The 17,151-nt window shown below is 44.6% G+C and overlaps 1 protein-coding gene across 2 annotated transcripts in view; it reads left to right on the top strand.

The window, feature by feature from the left end:
* Positions 1-2,349: 2,349 nt before the first annotated feature.
* Positions 2,350-17,151, top strand: part of OSBPL8 (oxysterol binding protein like 8) — a 114,459-nt gene continuing 99,657 nt past the window's right edge. For both annotated transcript variants that reach the window (XM_068162357.1, XM_068162359.1), the window contains exon 1: positions 2,350-2,545. The gene's annotated coding sequence lies outside the window, so the exon portion shown is untranslated. The remainder of the gene's footprint in view (positions 2,546-17,151) is intronic.

Below are 17,151 nucleotides of genomic sequence, written 5' to 3' on the forward strand. Positions count from 1 at the left end.
CACTCATGGTGGCTTTGTTTGACCAAAGATATGTTTAAAACTGCTAGGAGGGGGCATGTTTTGAGTTAGGAAAAAAAAAAAAAGAATTCAATGCAGGGCTCCTGCATTGGTAGGTTAATTGGTGGCCATGCCTCTTGCTGATTTACAGGCTTTGTTCAGAGCATATTTTATTTCCCTTGTTACTACTTTTGAGCTGCCTAAGTTATTACTTAAACCCACGCTTGGAGGTTAACACAATGTTGTAGTGCTATTTGTGAATGTACTTGTTCCAGCACTGCACAGTTCACTGTTTCTGCTTGAAAAAATAGTGTCACTTAACAGAAATGGGTTTTGTTCTATTAAAAAGAAGTACAGCTCCAACACTGTGAACTTCAGCAGCTCCCTCACAGCCAAGCCTTCTTTCCCAGTTTCCCCCAAAATGTTTTGGTTTGGCCTATCAGATTAGTTTGTGTCTTTTCCTCCTTGTGGAACAACCTATGGACCCTCTTTCTCTCCTCCACTGTTTCACATATCAGAGCAGTTACACTTGCCACAGACACCACCACACCAGCTTTCTCCTTTTAGCCCCTTTTAGCGACTGGTAGCCCACCCATCCCTACAGTAAACTTCATCCTACCTACATCCAGGGTCAAAGAATCATAGAATGGTTTGGGTTGGAAGGGACCTTCAAGATTATCTAGTTCCAACTCCCCTGCCATGGACAGGAATGCCTTCCACTAGAAGAGGTCCCTCAAAGCCCCATACAACCTGGCCTTGAACACTTTCAGGGATAGGGCATCCATACTGGTTTTGGGTGACCCATTCCAATGTCTCACCACTCTCACAGTGAAAAAGTTCTTCTTAATGTCTAATCTACATCTATCCTATTTCAGTTTAAAACCATTTCCGACTATCCTATCACTACACTCCCTGACAAAGAGTCCCTCTACATCTTTTCTGTAGGCCTCCATTAAGTGCTGGAAAGCCACAGTAAAGTCTCCCCAGAGTCTTTCCCTTCCCCAGGCTAAGCACTCCAATTCTCTCTGCCTGTTCTCATACAAGACTTGCTCCAGTCCCGTGATCATCTTCATGGCCCTGCTCTGGACCTTTCTGAGCAGGTCCATGTCTTTCTTATTATGGGGGCACTAGAGCTGGATACAGTACTACAGGTGGGGTCACACAAGAGTGGAATTCAGGGTGAGAATCACTGTCCTTGACCTGCTGGTCACAGTTCTCTTAATGCAGCCCAGGATGCAACTGGCTTTCTGGGCTGTCAGTGCACATTGTTGGCTCACACTCAGTCGTTCATCCACCAGCACCCCCAAACCCTTCTCTGCAGGGCTTCTCTCAATCCACCCAGCCTGTATTTGTGCTTGTGATTACCCCAGCCCAAGGGCAGGACTTAGCACTTGGTCTTGTTGAACTCCATGAGCCAGCAGGTTGAGGGAGGTGATGCTCCCCCTCTGCTCCACTCTGGTGAAGCCCCATCTGGAGCACTGTGGCCAGTTCTGGAGCCCCTATTACAAAAAGAATCTGGAGGTGCTGGAATGTGTCCAGAGAAGGGTCAGGAGGATGATCAGAGGGCTGGAGCTCCTCTGCTATGGAGACAAACAGAGAGTTGGGGCTGTTCAGTCTGGAGAAGAGAAGGCTCTGAGGAGCCCTTCTTGTGGCCTTCCAGTATTTGAAGGGGTCTACAAGAAAGCTGGGGAGGGTCTTTTTAGGGTCTCAGGTAGTAATAGGACTAAGAGAAATGGAACAAAACTAGAAACGAGTAGACTGAGGTTGTATGTTAGGAAGAAGTTCTTCATCATGATGGTGGTGAGACACTGGCACAGGTTGCCCAGGGAGGTGGTGGAAGCCTCATCCCTGGAGGTTTTTAAGGCCAGGTCGGATGTGGCTCTGAGCAACCCGATTTAGAGTGAAGTGTCCCTTCCCATGACAGGAGGTTTGAAACTGGATGATCCTTGAGGTCCCTTCCAACCCTAACAATTCTATGATTCCATGAGGTTGGCACAGCCTCTAGCCTGTCAAGGTCCCTCTGGATAGCATTCCCTCCCTCCAGATGTCAACTGCATCACTCAGCTTGGTGCATTCGGCAGACTCGCTGAGGGTGCATTCTATGCCACTGTCCATGTTTCCGACAAAGACGTTAAACACTCCCGGTCCCGATAAGGGTTCTGACATTTTCGCTAAGCCACTGCAGGCTGGTCCCGTGATCTCCCTCAAGTTCCCCCCGCGTCCCGAAGCCGCGCTGCCGGCCGCCCGCCAAAGGTGGCGCACTCGCCGCCCGGCAGCCGAGGGGGAGGTCCTGCCCCTGGCCACCGCCTGGAGGGGCGGGGCGCGCGCCTGCGCTCGCCCCCGCCGCGGCGGATGAGAGGATAAAGCGGCGACCGGGCGCGCGCGCGAAGGAGGGGTTGGTGTTGCGCGTGGCAGGCGGAGCCCGTGGCGGGGAGGGGAGGGGTCCTGGCCACCGCCCCTTCCCCCCCCCCCCCCCGGCGTCTGTTAAGCGCCCCGGCCGGTGTGCTCGTCGTGCTGAGCTTCTCGCCGCACCTGGCTGCAGGAAGAGGTGAGAGAGAGCCCCGCGGGAGCTGCGTCGCTACCAGCGGGAAGGCGAGGGTCCCCTGCCCCACCGGGCTCTGGGCCGGAACTCCCGCTTGTGCCGCAGCGGCGGGGCTGGGGCGGGGGCTAGTGCCGCGCGGGTCTTGGCTAGGGACGGGGCGAGTGTGGCGATGCCGCTCAAGTCGCCAGTGGTGGCGTAGCGTCACGGGGTGTTGTATGTCGCGTCTCTGCGGGCTGCTGGACAGGAGTGGGGTGCTGGAAGCCCTGCTGGGGTCTCCGGTAGAGGCTCTACCTTGCCCCAACCCGTGGGGCAGTCGTGGTATAGGTCCGGGTGGGGTCGGCGGCGCCCGGGCGTGGGGAGACTGAGGTCTCCGCTCCGCAGGCGGGCCGGGGGGTGCGTAGCGGTGTACGAAAGCTCGGAGCTACGAGCGGCAGCGCCGCCGTGGAGCCCCGCGGCTCGGCTCGGGACGTTTAAGCCACTTCATGATGGACTTGCTTTTATTAATTGCTTCGCCTGCGGCGTGGGCCCACAGGGACCCGCAAGCCGTGATGTGGAAACAGTCAGGTTAAGCACTGAGTGCAGTTGGAATTTGGCTCCATTGATTGTCAGTAACCGCCTTCCCCGCGCATTGGGAAGATAATCTTCCGATGGAGCAGTGCCCTGAGGAATGGAACCCAAATCCTTATTGTTGTCGCCCGTTCCCTATTGCTGCCAGCTGCTCTTTTACATCCTTATTAGCGGGCCTTTATAAATGGCTCTCTACTGAAGAGTGGGTCCCTGTGTTCTGTAAAGGCCTCAGAGGTTTGCTTGTAATAAGTCTTTGTAAGTTGCATACAGAATTGCTATGTAGGATTACTTTTCTGAATAGAGGAAAGCCATCAAATCCTTTGTGTCACTGAAGGTGTTTTCCGAGGTGACGTACTGCTGCTTGTTAACTACTATGCAGACAAAGAAGACTTCTTGAGGTTGGGGCTGGGGGCAGGAAACCTTTTAATGCTGCTGATTTTCGTCTGGAAGCTTTCTTCAGCCATTTCAATTTGATCACATGAAATATGGACCCATTTAATCTATTAAGTGTTAACACAGTTGAAGCTCCGCTGTTGACTTTTTAATATTGACCCAAGTTTTGAAAAGCCTTGGGTAGCCAGTTATTAGTGCAGAACAAGCATTACGGGCAGCGGAAGTGTGTGTGGAGTGTTGCTTTCTGCTTGTCTTTGTCAGGTCTGTTCTGCAGCTCATGAGAGTTTAAAGCTGATACAGTTCTAGTTTTGAATGAAGGGCAGAAAGGGAGAAAAACATGATTTCATTTCTTAGCTGCCAAGTAGCTGTGGAAAGGACAGGTCAAACTCTGTGCTATTTCCCTTCAGAGATCCCTGCAAATTTCTGAGGATGTTTGTTGTTTCAGCCATGCACTAGTCTTTCATCAAAACTCCTGAGCTTTGAAGTAGTTTGTTTTGTGAATACGTGACTTGGTAAACTCTGCCACAGAGCGCTGCTTTCTAGAAGTTGATTTAATGCAGTCTGCTTCAAAATTGAAAGTAGTTGAAGAAAGAGTGGTGTGTGGTTGTGGTCACTTACGGGCTTCTTGGATTCTTTGTTTTCTGTTGTGGAGTTTGAAGATACTGGAAGTAAACTAAATTTATCAAGGCTGGTATAGCTTAGACCTACTGGAATCGTGGTGCAGGTAAAGAGCTCTTTTTTAATATCCTGTTTGGTATAATTAGGTAAAAGATGACCTTTAAGAAAAGGGTTATCCAGTCCTGGGTTTTCTGCCCACAAGTGTGAACTTCTGGTGTACTTCAGACTCTATTTTCTTCTCTACACTTGTTAACTCTTACAACATAAAGAGGATTCTTGTCATGTTGTGGGAAAAAATATTGGACTTGTACACTTTATGCAGGTAAATGAATTGAGACAGGAAGACTGATGTGCTCCTGTTCTTTCTTTTTTGCTGATTGTATTGCCTTTCACTCCAAAGGGAAATAGAATGCTGAAATTAATAGGAGGTAATTTAAGGGGGAAATATTAATTGATTACTCTTTTTTTGATTGCTTCTTAAAATTCTATTGAAGTTATCAAGGACAGTCTTAGGTGATATGGTACTTATCCTTTCTTTTGTCAGCTCTTATGCTTTCAAAGAAATGTTTGTGCAGTTACATAGTTCAAGAAGTGATGTTTTGTGTTCTGTGAAGTTATTTTCCATCTCCCTCTCTGCCCAGTAAATCTTGCATAGAGCACTCAGCCAAGTTCTAATGAACTGTCAAGCTCTTCACTGATGACTGTTTTACCACCTGTCTCCCACTACATTCCTGCAACTTCTGATACCCAAAGCCTAAGGACTTTTTTTCCCTTCTCCCTCCCCATGCTCTGATATTTCTGTCGCTTTAGATTGTCTGCAAAATAATTTATCTGTTAGTTTCCTGGGCTTCTGCTTCAGAGCAGAAAATAAACTTGCTGCACAAATTATGTACCATCACATAGTTAAATCTTCCTGATGGGCCCAGAAATGGGGTTTCTTATTTTAAATGAGCCTACATAAAGCTCTGGGTTGCCCAATTTTCTGATTAAACATAGAAGAACAACTTTCAGTATTTGACAAAATAGTAAATTGTGAAGGAAGACAGAAGACAACCTTAAATGAAGAAACAATGACATCTGTTTTCTGGGAAGCAGGAGTGTTTTGCTACTAAATGAGATGTGATAAAAGCAGTACAAATACAGAATTTAATGAACCCGTTCTCCAAACTAGTGTGGAAATCTTAGGTAAATTGTGGTTTGTAATACAGTGTGCTGTTCTACTGCAGGTGTACTCTTGGGGAGGGGAGGAGCTGAAAGCTTTCTAAGGCAGGTATTTATGGAGCCCCTCTTTTTACAGGAAATGAAACAAAATAATTCTTCACCTAGGCTGTTTTGGTAAGGCAGTAAAAGCTGCTGCTTCCAAATGTCAATGAATTTTGTACTGACTGAACTGTTTGGGGTTCTTTCCCTCTGATTCTGCTGTGGTTGTGAAGCTGAATTAAGAAACTGCCTATCGAAATAGAAAAGCTTTCTATGGTTTTATTATAACAAGTAGTTGATGGTAATACAAGTTCAGAAATATAGCTCTCTTAAGATGTAAGACGCAATGAGCACAGTCTTAGTGGTGGTTTTGTTTGGCTCTTTAAGAGAACCAAACAAAACTACCACAGAAGAAGCTGCTCCCACAGGCTTTGGCACATTTTAGAGGACTGTGTGGATTTTGTTTCTTTTGCTGTTGTCTTGAGTTTTGGGCAGAGTTAATAACCTCTGTTTAACTGCTTGCTTCCATCTGCTGCCTGCATTCTTCTCACACAGTGCAGAGTCATAGTCATAGTTTACAGCTGGAGCCTCTTGCTTCTACTGAAAATGTATGAGCAAATATTGAAACCAATATGACATTTACAAGTTACCTAGATATCAAAAGGTCTCTTTGTAACCAGAAAGTAGGAAAAATTAGTCATGTACTCTGAAAAATTAAGATTTGCTTTCATGACACTGGGAGTTGGTAGAGGAGATAATGTTGGTGCTTTGTGGCTTTACTTTGTCCCTGGACTTGAACAATCTGCATCACTTTAGGAACGTTTTTCCTAAATTATGTTTCTCCACCTAAGAAACTCCCATTTGTTCAGACACAGCAGAAGTAAGTGTGCAGCTTTATCTTAAACACTCAGCCTGCTCGTGGGAGCTGCAAGCTGCATGCTTTTCCAGTGATCTGTCTCAATTCCTTTCTGTAATTTCATACCGTAGTAGAGAAATTTGATGGAGCTTAATGTTTTGAGGACTGACATTGACTTTTAAAAGGAAGGCTTATGTGCAGGTCTGAATCCTACCAACTGAGCAAGTGATGCTTAGGAAACAATTCTAGTAATAGGGCACTGATTAGCAGCAGATCCATTAGTCAGAAGTGTTTTATTCAGAGTATCTGTTTCTGGATTGTACACAGTTGAAATCCGGTGCAGTGTCTTATGTTTGTTTATAAAACAACGTTTTATTCCATCTGTAGTCTACAACAAGAAAATCTGTTGCAGATGTAATGTATATAGGAGCATTAGAAGCCTCTTAAGAACAGCTAAAAGTGTTTGACAGACGATAATAGGCATTTAGGAAGTAAGATTTTCGCTCTGAGGAAGTAGCTTGGACTTGTGTTGGGAGAGGAATAAATCTTTTTCTTCACACTCTTCATTGTGGATGTGAGGTTTTAGATCATCTTTTTCCCTCAGCATAGGGTGCAGCACTGATCCTTCATCAGCTAAAAATGCTACATCTTTCCCTTTGAAAATTCTTAAGGTTCCAGTGACTGACACAATACAGTGGGGTGTGTGTCAGATCTTCCTTTTTTTGTATTCATTCAACCATTCATACATTTGAAAGCATTCTCTTTGCATCTAGGCATGGATTAGTTCATATGCTATCTGTTCATACGTTTTTCCAGTGCAATAATCCTGTCACCCAGTGTTTGTGTTGTAGTACTGCAGAAGCTGTTGGTATGTGAGTATTCAACTGAGATAAGGGAAAATGACTTTTTTTCCACACTTATCTTTTGTTTGCCTGCAAACCGAAGCCATGCTATTTTGAAGGTTATGTTACAGAGCAGCAGGTTGCTTTTTAAAAGGCCTGGACTTGAGAATGCAGCTGTTTACTGGTCTTTTAAACATGTGGGAAAAAATATTGAATTTAGCATTCTTGCACATCTGAGGAAAGCGTGAATATTACAGGTGGCTTTTTGATGGACAGTGTTAGCTGTTTAGGGAATTATGCATTAGAAGAAAATAGGTTGGTTTTAATATCCATGTGTTTAAAGCTGACAGGAAGTGGGTGTAAACAGAGTTCGATATTTGACTGTGGCTTGGGCCTTACTTTAGGAATGCTTTATTTGTTTTAGGAATAGTTTTTAATAAATTCAAGAATACTTTTCACATCCACCTCAACATGAGGAGGAACTTCTTGACTGTAAGGGTCACAGAGCTCTGGAACAGGCTGCCCAGAGAGGTTGTGGAGTCTCCCTCTCTGGAGACTTTCAAGCCCCATCTGGATGTGTTCCTGTGTGACCTGTGCCAGATACTATTGTCCAGGGGGGTTGTACTTGATGATCTTTGAAGGTCCTTTCCAACCCCTAACATCTTCTGATCTCCTTCCCCCTTCAAAATAATGAACACCACCTCTAAATTTAGTTGACTCTTCAAATGGCAGAAGTATCATTCCAAACCCAGGGCTGTCTCATCTATAGTGAGTCTTTAAGTGTTCTGTTTCATCTACTGGCATATTTTGTCCTGAAAAAAGGATGTTTAGATGTTGTATTTCTTAGCAATGACTTGGAAAGCTAAGAGAAACACATTATTACTTATAAATACTACTTAGTGTTATATTGTTGATACAAGATTTGTGTGGTAAATTGCAGGTTCAGTTGGTGTCTAGTTCATGAATTAGAAAAGATTTCTGGCTGCATTCTAAAGGAAAAGTGCATGAAACACTTATTGTCAGGTACACAACAAGTTCCTTTGATTGAAATTTTATGTGAAATTCTTCTACTGAACTGTTAAAAAAGGAAGCTTTTCCAGGCAAAGTGAGTACTTTTCTAGTCAACAATTTAATTTCTAGGGGCAGTGTTTGTTCAAATACTGCATTGACCTAATTTTTTAGTTAATATATTCAGATTTTATGGACTTGCAGTCTTTGCCAGTTAAAAAGAAAAATATTACGGTGCTGTAAATCTGTGGTAAGATACTCGGTGGTAAGTGGCCCCAAGTGAACAAACATGTTTAGCTTAGCTTCCCTTGTGTAGCTGGTATAATGGAAAAAACAATCATTTTGTATGAGGATATGTGTGATGGATGTTAGCCCTTTTCAGTATTAAATAGTATATTTTTTCTTTATGCTTGCACATTACATTGATGTAAATATCTGCTTAAGAGGCATCTTGTTTTCTTTGAAACAGGCTGTAGCATGAGAGGTCCTGCATGGTCTGTTACAGAATTGCAGAATCAACCAGGTTGGAGGAGACTTCCAAGACCAAGTACAACTAATCACCCAACCCTATCTAATCAACTAGACCGTGGCTCTAAGTGCCTGATCCAGTCTCATCTCAAACACCTCCAGGGACATTGACTCTTCCACCTCCCTGGGCAGCCCGTTCCAATGGCCAACCTCTCTTTCTGTGAACAACAACTTTCTAAGATCAAGCCTAAACTTCCCCCTGCACAGCTTGAAACTGTTATCTTGTTGATTGCTTGGGAGAAGAAAACAATCCCCACCTGGCTACAACCTCCCTTCAGGTAGTTGTAGATGGCAGTAAGGTCTCCCCTGAGCCTCCTCCAGGCTAAATACCCACAGCTCCCTCAGTCTCCCCTCATAGGGCTGTGCTCCAGACCTCTCCCCAGTTTTGTTGCCCTTCTCTGGACATGTTCCAGGATCTTAACACGTTTCTTGAATTGAGGGGCCTAGAACTGGACACAGTTCTCAAGGTGTGACCTAACTGGTGCTGAGTACAGGGGCAGAATGACTTCCTTGCTTCTGCTGGCCACGCTCTTTCTGATCCAGGGAAGGATGTTCTTGGCCTTCTTGGCCACCTGGACACACTGCTGGCTCATGTTCAGCCAGTTGTCAACCAAGTACCCTGTTTCTGCAGGTGATGGCAATACTGTAGAGTGGATGTCTGGAGTTAGGGAAAAATCTTGTTCTGTCAGGCAAAGCTTTTGGAATAAATCAAGTTCATCACTCTGTGCCCAAGCTCTTCCTTTCAGGCCCATCTCAGAGTTGGCCATGAGGGACCAGTTTTGGAATGCTCCTCTAGTGCATGTGGATGTGTGATGGAACAGAGCGAGGTCTTGGTGCAGTGGGTTGTTGGTGCTGCAGAGAGGAGGAGGCAGTTTGTTCTCAGTGGAGGTTTTAGTGCAACTCATGAACCTTTACACAGCATAAAGCAAGTACTGTTCATAAACACAGAAGGAATAGCTGAGATACTGTTTTGACATTAAACCAGTGTGCCTGCATAAACTGCAGTTTGTTGTTTTGCAACCATAGGAGTCAAATCCTGCAGCATCATAGTGTACCAGGAGAGGGGGTTTACCATTGTTCCTCACTGGAGAACTAGTCTGAGAGAAGGACTTCAGCCTGAAAACAAGTATTTAATGTGACTCTGGAAGATCACTAGTCTTCTCCCTTGCATGGCTTTTACTTTTGTTCAATAATCGCTCCATTATAAGGCTTTTGATGCAAGGAGTTTGATTTTGTGTGACTGAGAGCTCTTGTAATGTTTCAGTGCTTTTTCTAGGGGAAGGCTATCACAATAACAAGTGTGTTTGTATCTCTAAACTGAGTGCCTTTAGATAGCCGTTTAGAGTAGTGAAGTTGACTGCATAACGTATAGATAATGTTTTGGTTGAAACAAATAGATATGACTTAGTGTATATGATGCAGTTACTTGAGACTGAGTGGGAGCTATGTAACTTCTCTTTCTCCTTATCCCCACCCTTCATGTGTATTATGAAAATAAGGCAGCTTGTTTGTATGTTTGGATTCATTTATTTGCCCTTTCTTAGTTTGTTGTCTCTCACTTTATAAAAAGACACAGATAATCTTTTGTCCTTGTTTAGGAAGATGTCAGTAGCACTTATCCCTTCCCTGTATTGCTACCTACATCCTGGCTGCTGAATGTGAAGCTCTGTGTGTTATTGAATGCTGGCTACACTGAGTTAAAATTGGGAGCTAAACTAAATAAAATTGTTAGGACTGGTGCTGGGTGGGGCTCATGTGGCTGACCAGGGAAGCTTTGTTTTGGACTTTGGTTGTTTGCAGGTGAAGAGAGCCTGTGAAGTCAACCAAGCACTTCAGAAAGGGAACCCATCTGGACTGTTGTGTCCAGTTCTGGAGCTTCCATCACAAGAAGGATTGGGAGGTGCTGGAATGTGTCCAGAGAAGGGCCATGAGGGTGGTCGAAGGGCTGGAGCTCCTCTCCTATGGAGACAGACTGAGGGAGTTGGGGCTGTTCAGTCTGGAGAAGAGAAGGCTCTGAGGAGACCTTACTATGGCCTTCCAGTATCTGAAGGGGGCTATAAGAAAGCTGGGGAGGGACTTTCTAGGGTGTGAGGTAATGATAGGACTGGGGGGAATGGAACAAAGATAGAAATGGATTGACTGAGACTGGATGTTAGGAAGAAATTCTTCCCCACGAGGGTGGTGAGACACTGGAACATGTTGCCCAGGGAGGTGGTAGAAGCCTCATCCCTGGAGGTTTTTAAGGTCAGGCTGGATGTGACTCTGAGCAACCTGATGTAGTGTGAGGCAGGGGCTTGGAGCTAGGTGATCCTTGAAGTCCCTTCCAACCCTAACAATTCTATGTTTCTATGAAAAAATTCCTTTGAAGGTCTCAAATGATAGCTACTGTGATTGGGAGGAAAGACTGCAACAGAAGAGTCCTGTAGACCTGAGTCAGAAATAGACATCAACTTGGTGTAAAATTGTTGTTTCTAATAGCTCAGTCTCTTTGCAGCTGATGTTGCCATGTGTAAGTACAGCACATCTGTTAAACATCATTAACGGTCTTTGCAATGTAGACCTGGGGCAGATGCAGTGATAACTTGGCTGTGAGTAGTCTCTGTGGGCTTCTTACATGCACTATACAGCCAGCATACATTTTTTTCCCTGAGGCTCATATACTGGGCTCTGTCTAATTTGGGATAGTAAGTTAAATTTTCTGATTTGTACAGCTGAGCAACTGATTACACTGTAGCAGGCATAATGCAGAAATACTTTCCTTAATGCTTGTTCTTCTTGATGCTCTTCCCCCATTGGGAGGAGGAAACAGGTCTGCGCCTCAGAAGTTGTTTAGGTCTTAGATTGGACAGTTGAGATCCAAGGCCTACAAGAAGTGTCAGGATCACTAACAGTGTTCAAACGTGTGATTTCCAGCTCTCCAGGTGTCAGACTGTGAGCAATTCTCTGAATAAGATATGTGCTCTTCTGCTATTTCCATTTCTTGTTGGGATACCTTGCTGTGCTTTCTGGTATTACCTTTTTCCCCTAATCATACTCTTCCAGTTCAGGCAATATCATGAAAGCTATGTTAATGTTGGAGGTTGCAGAAGATGGATTGAGGAAGGCTGTTAAATGCTTAACTAAAGCAGCAGGTAGGATTAATTTAGTGTGACTGAAAATCCGGCCATGCTGTGTGTAGCTGACTTGTAACATACTTAAGGTGGGTGTAATGTTCATATCACTAGTGGAAGAGTATCTTGTGAGTAAAGCATCACTTTCCTAACCTAATAGCATCTTCTCTGCCAGTGTTGAGGTGACCTTTTTGTTCCTCTTCCACCCATTTCTATGCATATTTAAGATGATGAGGGCCTTCTGCCTGTTAGTTTTATTGAGGGAAAGACATCTGGGATTATTGTTTATTTCCTGTGGTACATAGCCTGTCTATTTTCTCCTGCAAGTCCAGTGCCTGTTCTTACTTCCTTGGTTATTAACTATCCTCCTTCTACCTTGGTCTCCCTACACAGATGATGGTTAAATTTCTGCAGGAAATTTTCTCATTTCATGTAGCTCTAGGCACCATCTGACTAGCTGTGGCTTCAGCTTTTTTTTTTTTTTTCAGAAGATCATAGATTTATTAAGCATGGTCATAACCATGTGTTCCCTCCAGATAGCTCAGGCAGTGCAGAGGACTGCTAGTTGAGGGAGAGAACTGGGCTGGTTTAGTTTTGGGGTTTGTTTTGTTTTTCTTTGGGTTTTTTATTTTTTTAAGCATTATGCTTGCTCATGTTGCATGGACCACTAGTGGTACGTGCTGTGTGATGCAGACTGTGCTGCTGTAGTATCTGCTTTACTGCAAGGACTTGCTTAACCTGTAGGACGTAACTTGTGTGTGCACATAGGTATCTGCATATAGAAGTGTAGTAGTCATATATTAAAAGCAAATAACCAACTACAAACTGCTAGTTGGTACTCCTCAGTCTTCAGGCTGATGCAGCAGTAAGGCTATCTGTCATCTGAAATCCTTTATGTTATTTTAATTCCTCTTTAGAAAACAGTTGTTTGTATGGATAAACAAAGCAACATTGATTAATCTGTATAATGCAAATTGTAGACTTTGATGGTATGTCTTTGGTTAATGTCTTAAAGAGCAAAAAAAAAAAAATCTAAATTTAGTCTGCACAGTGCATGAGGAAAAAATCAGGGGAAACCAGGGGCTTAAATCCTGTGATATTTATAATGAGAAAGAAACCTCCTCTACACAAATGTCTCTACTGTCTATTTGAGTAATACAAAACTACTGAATTTAAGGAGGGGGCTTAAGAAGGATTGTTGAAATTGTCAGCAAGAATGGAACTCCTCCAGTGATGAAAAATTCTTCCTTCATTAAAAAAAAGCCTGCAGAGGCAAAGAAGCAGTAAGCAAGAAGTTACATGTGCTAATCAAAGTAGGATACAGAATGGAGAGCAATGAGATGTCCTAAAAATGAGGTAAAAGCTGGTGAAAAATAAACCTGAGGGTAGAGATAGATCTGTACCATATCAGCTACTTAAATTAAATATTAACTCTACACAGTTACTGTTATCACTTTGAAGAACAGTGCTGGGTATTCCTCTCTGTTAAGAGACTATTTTCTTTTAAGCTTGATAAATTCCCTTCAGTGACATGAGCTCTGTTTTGTTCTGAACTTCGAACAGGAAAACGTGCTTTCTGTGTATTAAAGCTAAGAACTGGTGTAAGGAAATGAAACCTGTGGTATGAGAGGGTTTGAGTTTTGGTGTTTTGCCTTTGGTTTGTTTAAATTTGCAGAAGACCTCTGTTCTGGTCAATGTCAGATCCCAGGTTAGTTCTTGCTACTTGGTTGGCAGAGGGGGGTTCTTGTTGAATTGTAACAAACTTCCTTACTTTTGCCCTGTTTGGCATATAAACATCATCAGTAAACTTCAGAAAGTTTTTCTTGTATAACTTATTGATTTCTCCTTTCTTCCCTGAAAGATCCTGACTTGTAAAAGAAATATGGTTAAAGATCTGGTAGGTGGTCATTATTTTCAAGCTTAGTAAAACAATAAATGTATGTTGCAGCATTTATTGAGTCTACACATTTATTTGTTGTTAACAAAAAGTGATTAGAACAGAATTTTAATGCATAATTTTAGACTGTTTTATTACTTAGCAAACAGTATTTGATAACTCTGATGAACAAAGCTCATCAAACATTATAACGCCTGGGGAACAAACAAGAGGAGTTGGAAGTCTTGGTCCACTAGGAAAACTATGACGTAATTGCCATTACAGAAACATGGTGGGACAATTCACGTGATTGGTGTACTGCACTGGGGGATTACAAGCTCTTTAGAAGAGACAGGCGAGGGAGAAGGAGGGGTGGCCCTGTGTATTTGGGAATCTCTTGATGCCACAGAACGTGAGGCTGTGGATGAAAGGATCAGGTGCCTGTGGGTTAAAATCGGAGGGCTAACAAAACTGACGTTGTGGTTGGAGTCTGTTATAGACCACCCAACCAGGATGAGGAGGCAGATGAAATATTCTATAACCAAGTGGAGACTGTCTCAAGATCATCAGACCTTGTCCTTGTGGGTGACTTCAACCTGCCAGACATCTCCTGGGAACTTAACTCAGTAGATAGGAGGCAGGCCAAAAGGTTCTTAGAATGTATGGAGGACAGCTTCCTGATGCAGCTGCTAAGTGAGCCTACCAGGGGTCAGGCTCTACTTGACCTACTGTTTTCAAATAGAGAAGGGCTGCTGGGAGATGTGATGGTAGGAGGCTGTCTAAGGTGCAGTGACCATGACATAGTGGAGTTTTAAATATACAGGGAAATAAGGAGGAGCAGAAAATTATCTTGGGGGGCAATCACAGTGCACCTGCAGGATGGCCAAGGGATCAGGCCCAGCCAGCATGGATTTAGGAAGGGCAGGTCCTGCCTGACCAACCTGATCTCCGATGATCAGGTGACTGCCTGGTGGATGTGGGGCAGGCTGTGGATGTAGTCTATCTGCACTTCAGCAAGGCCTTTGACACCATCCCTCACAGCAAACTCCTGGCCAAACTGTCAGCTTGTGGCTTGAAGAGCAGCACTCTGTGCTGGGTTAGAAGCTGGCTGGAGGGCTGTGCCCAGAGAGTGGTGGTGAATGGTGCCACATCCAGCTGGAGGCCAGTCACCAGTGGTGTCCCCCAGGGATCAGTGCTGGGCCCCATCCTGTTCAATATTTTTATTGATGATCTGAATGAGGGGATTGAGTCCATCAGTAAATTTGCTAACAGCACCAAGTTGGGAGCAGGTGTTGATCAGTTAAGAGGGTAGGAGAGCTCTCCAGAGGGACCTTGACAGGCTGGAGAGATGGGCAGAGTCCAACATGATGACATTCAACAAATTCAAGTGCCGGGTGCTGCACTTTGGCCACAACCACCCCATGCAGTGCTACAGGCTGGGGTCAGAGTGGCTGGAGAGCAGCCAAACAGAAAGGGACCTGGGAGTACTGGTTGACAGCTGGCTGAACATGAGCCGGCAGTCTGGCCACGCAGCTAAGAATGCCAATGACATCCTGGCCTGGATCAGGAATAGTGTGGCCAGCAGGAGCAGGGAAGTCATTGTGCCCCTGTACTCTGCATTGGTTAGGCCACACCTTGAGTACTGTGTCCAGTTCTGGGCCCCTCAATTCTAGAAAGATGTTGAGATGCTGGAACGTGTCCAGAGAAGGGCAACAAATCTGGGGAGGGGCCTGGAGCACAGCCCTATGAGGAGGGGAGACCTTATTTCTGTCTATAACTACCTGAAGGGGGGTTGTGGCCAGGTGTGGGTTGGTCTCTTCTCCCAGGCAGCCAGCACCAGAACAAGAGGACACAGTCTCAGGCTGTGCCAGGGGAAGTTTAAGCTCGAGGTGAAGAGAAAGTTCTTCACAGAGAGAGCTGTTGGCCATTGGAATGTGCTGCCCAGGGAGGTGGTGGAGTCCCCATCCCTGGAGGTATTGAAGAAGGGATTGGACGTGGCACTTGGTGCCTTGGTTTAGTAGTCATGAGGTCTTGGATGACAGGTTGGATTTGATGATCCTTGAGGTCTTTTCCAACCTTATTGATTCTATGACTCAAGGAAAGCTCAATTTTCTTCAGTTCATAGAGTCACTTTGTGACTAATAGGTTGTTCTTCTAAGTAAAACCCACTTATGGATAGGACTAGTGTTATCTTGTAACATAAATACTGAAGTAACCTCTGTTTTATTGAGCTGCATAGCTGGAATCAGGGCATGAACAGAACAAGGCAAAAAGTCAACAGGTTCCAATATTTAAAGCATGGCTACAAAGAAGACGGAGACTTCCTTTTTACAAAGTCACATGGAAAAGATGGGTAATAAGTACAAGTTACTCCCAGGAAGATTGAAGTTATGACTCTAGAAAAATTTTTCTCAACAAGGACAATCAGCCATTGGAATAATCTCCCTGGAGTAATGTTGGAGTTTCCAACATGGGAGAGGTTTAGTATTCAGCTGAACAGAATTCTGGATTGTCTTCTCTAGACTCCGAAGAAAGGTTGGACCAGATGATCCAACTTGGTATTCTGATTGAGCTGTAGTTCAGAATAGAGTCAACCAGGCTGGAAAAGATCTTTGAGATCAAGTCCAGCCCATCACCCAACACCATTTAATCAACTAAACCACCTCTCTGGGCAGCCCATTTCACTTGCTCTATCCTGTCAATGCTTCCATGTATCACCTGTAGCCTTTCATTTGAAAAGAGAGCAAATGATCACAGAATCATAGAAACATTCAGGTTGGAAAAGACCTTCAGGATCACCAGTCCAACCCAGGACACTACTCTACAACGTTCACCCCCTAAACCATATCCCCAAGCACCACATTCAAACCACCTTTAAACACATCCAGGGTTGGTGACTCCACCACCTCCCTGGGCAGCACATTCCAGCGCCTGACCACTCTTGCTGTGAAAAACTTCTTAATGTCCAGTCTAAACCTACCGAGTCACAGCTTGAGGCCATTCCCTCTTGTTCTACCACTAATTACCTGTGAAAAGAGACCAGCACCAGCCTCTCCACAACCTCCTTTCAGGTAGTTGTAGAGAGCAATGAGCTCTTCCCTCAGCTTCCTCTTTTTCAAACTAAACAGCCCTGGTGCCTTCAGTCACTCGTCATGAGATTTATTCTCCAGGCCCTTCACAGCTTCGTTGCTCTCCTCTGCACTGGCTCCAGCACCTCCACATCTCTGCTGTACTGAGGTGTCCAAAACTGGACACAATACTTGAGGTGTGGCCTTACCAGAGCTGAGTACAAGGGGACAATTGCCTCCCTGCTCCTGCTGGATACAGCATTTATGATACAGGCCAGGATGCCATTGGCTTTCTTGGCCATGTGGGCACACTCCTGACTCCTATTCAGCTGCTTGTTGATTAGAACCCCCAGGTCCCTTTCTGCCAGCAGCTTTCTAGCCACACTGCCCCAAGCTTTTAGTGTTGCTTGGGGTTGTTGTGCCCAAGTGCAGGACCTGGCATTTGGCCTTGCTGAAGCTCATCCCATTAACACTGGCCATGGGTCCAATCTATCCAAATCCCTCTGTATTGATCTTTACATCCTATATAGGATTTATCTTTGAAGT

The sequence above is a fragment of the Melanerpes formicivorus genome, unplaced genomic scaffold, assembly GCF_026170545.1.
Source record: "Melanerpes formicivorus ecotype bairdi unplaced genomic scaffold, bMelFor1.0.p_v2 SCAF_64, whole genome shotgun sequence".
NCBI classification, from domain to species: Eukaryota; Metazoa; Chordata; class Aves; order Piciformes; family Picidae; genus Melanerpes; species Melanerpes formicivorus.